At 39.1% G+C, this 3,028-nt stretch overlaps 1 non-coding gene across 1 annotated transcript; it reads left to right on the top strand.

The window, feature by feature from the left end:
• Positions 1-2,647: 2,647 nt before the first annotated feature.
• LOC129543913 (U6 spliceosomal RNA) lies at positions 2,648-2,757 on the top strand. The gene has a single exon (XR_008683369.2). It is a non-coding gene; the product is annotated as a U6 spliceosomal RNA (small nuclear RNA).
• The last annotated feature ends 271 nt before the right edge of the window (positions 2,758-3,028 follow it).

The raw sequence follows: 3,028 nt of genomic DNA, 5'->3' as shown, positions 1-3,028 counted from the left end.
TAACCTACAACTTTCAAATACCTTCATCAGAAAGAGAATAACTGTTTCCAGTTGTAAACCCCCCTTCTATTGTAGCTCTAAACTGATTCCCTGCAAATCTTAATTTCTGTTGTTTATTCCACTGAGTCTATTGTATTCTTTAATGGCATTCCTAGCTGACAAATACAAAATCATTTATTTTGGAAATTAAGAAAAAGAAAATGAATGAAAGGAAATTGAAAAAGTTATTGCACTTCTTAGGAGTCTTTGAGATTTCACAAAACTGATCCTTTCTTCGATTTCCATATCTTATGAGCTGACGGCTTCTTTGACCTAGAGACTGTGTTATTTGAAGTTTGGCTGATGCAACCTTCTTGTTTAAAGGATAGTATAGTCCAGTCACTTATGCAAAGCTTCCTTCTGGGAGTCTGGCAGGCTACAGTCCATGGGGTCACAAGAGTCGGACACAAGTTAGCAACTAAACCACCACCACCACAGTACTTACAAACTCAGTGAACATTTTCGAGGAGAGGTTATAGATGTCATGGGACAGGTTGGTGGCATGGGTAAACAGGTCTTCAAGGGAGTTCAGGCAGAGGTCACACTGTGAGGACAGAGGGATGTGCAGAAGTTGCCTTGGCACAAGAGCAGATTTGACATGACCAGCAGCAGGAGAAGGTGGTACCCTGCTTAAATAAAACATGAGCCATTCTGAGATGATCTATTCACTTTCAGTTATCAAATCCATCCTGTGGAGGGAAGCCTTGTCTTTCCCTGTTGCTCTGAGCTGGATTTGGTTGCTGTAGTAGCTCAGGTGGGGAAGAAGCAGCACCTTCTGTGTAAATTTAGATGGATGATGGTATTTGCACAGATAGATAGTTGGAGAATTAGGTTGCTCCCTGTCTTTTTGTATTGCTCCCAGAAGTGCTTCTGTGCTCTGCAAACATTTGGAACTTAATTCTGAGTCAGAGTGTTTAGGCCATTTTTTAAAGACAGTTTAATGTTGGGACTCTGCAGACTCTGGCAGGGAGGCCCTCTAGGAGTTTGCAATCTTTTCACTCTACATTGACTAATGCTTGCATTTTAGACACTGAAATGACAAGCAAAGTCCAGTTGATCTGTGTGGTTTACCATCCCGCTGGATAAGAGTGAACACACGACTGACTGATCGCTACTATTGAGTACAGAGAGAATACTAAGAGAAAAAGGATACTGTACCTTGGATCTGCTAACTCACCTTAGTAACCCCATGCATGTCTTTGATACTTTCCCAAAAGCTTTAAAACATCTTAAAATTTGTGTTTCACAGCAACCCTGTGAGATAGCCTTAATCTTCACTATGATCATCAAATTGTGTTAATGAAGATGTGATGACTTGGAGAGGACAGTGATTTTCCCCAGGTCCCATTATTAGCAGATGCAGGTGACTGGGCTCCAGTACACTATCTGTCCTGTTGTCACATCACACATGCCTGTGGGCTCTCGGTCGGCATGTGTGTAACCAGGACCACATCAGGACCTGTGATGACTCTGCTTAAAGAGAAAAATATTTTGTCTTTGACTGCAAAACAGCAGTGACCCTAGAACACTGGTTTTATCAACTTGTTCTGCTCTGTCTATAAAACACTCACTGTTAAAGTCTTTGACAGTTATCAGGCTGGGGGCCTGGTTCTCCTGGCTAGCCTTTCTTCTAGGCACCTTGACAGCTCTTCTACTTTTATGCATCTTTAATCTTCTCGTTACGTTTGTTTCTTCGAGAAAATAGCAAATAAATCTCCAGATGGTAATACAAGAATATTACCTGGTCAGCACCAAGACAACGTCATTGATTCTGCGAACAAGGCCTGCCATTTCCTGACTTTGACTTTTTAGGGAAAAAATTTATCTGTCTGATCTGGAGTACATCCTGACAACCCATGGGGCTTAGTTTTTGAACCATCTCCAAGCATCTCCTCTTTGATAGTAGAACTAGACCTTCATGCTTCCGTAATGTATTGTAATATTTCAGAAATTATTCCTGGTTCTACCTTTGGCCAACAGAAGCATAAAATCATAGACTCTTGCAAGCGTGATTTTAATATTACTTCTCCTGTCTGTCCTTTTTAAGGAAGCAGAATTTAAGACTGAAGTAAGCCAGAATTTAGTTTGGACAAGAGAACTGATAAAATAGAAATTTTACCCTCCTGAATGAGATCTGAACATGATTCTCTTTCCAATTTACTAGAAGAGTGGTATTTTAATTAAGGATAAGATATCAGCATTTACTAGATTTTCTCTGCTCTTAGTTCAGAGGGGCATGGTATCTAAGAATAAAATGGTTATTTAAAATTAGGTGTTGAAAGTAAAAGAAGTAGTTCTCAAAAAGAAGACATAGAAGTTGGAGAAATTTGGGACTATCTGTCTCATCAACTAAAGAGCTTATTGTGACAGGCAAGGAGAGTAATAGCTTGTATAACATAGACGTATTTGTGTGCATATATTTCTGTGTAAGTATACATGTGTTATGCAAAAATATATGCTTAATTCCTTCATGGAACTTTGGACCTTATAAAATTCGATTTTATAAGTGGCGGTAAATATAGCAGAATACCCTAATTCCTAATGTAATCGATCATTCATTGGTAGATGACTAACTATATGATTTTTTTTCTGGTAAATTGTTATTTGTGTGTTTGCTTTTGGTGGCACATATATTAAAAAATTGGAATAATACTGAGAAGATTAGCATGGCCCCTGCCCAAGGATGACACACACATTAGTGAAGCCTTCCATATTTTTCTGTAACAACTTTGAGGGGTGGGATGGGAAGGAAGGTGGGAAGGAGGTTCAACAGCGACGGGACATAGGTATACCTATGGCTGATTCATGTTGATGTTTGGCCGAAAGCAGTACAGTATTGTAGAGCAATTACCCTTCAGTTAAACATCAATAAATTCAATTATTAAAACTGTTATTAGGGATCATATAAACAGGTTCAGATATCCATTGTATGACGAAAGAGGATCTGAGTGGAAACTGATGGTGTCAATGATCATTGGTTAGTGATTCA

This window comes from Moschus berezovskii, chromosome 23, assembly GCF_049115385.1.
Source record: "Moschus berezovskii isolate FMDL1 chromosome 23, NW_MosBer_1.0, whole genome shotgun sequence".
Classification (NCBI taxonomy): domain Eukaryota; kingdom Metazoa; phylum Chordata; class Mammalia; order Artiodactyla; family Moschidae; genus Moschus; species Moschus berezovskii.
This window is presented reverse-complemented; position numbering and strand designations above follow the sequence as displayed.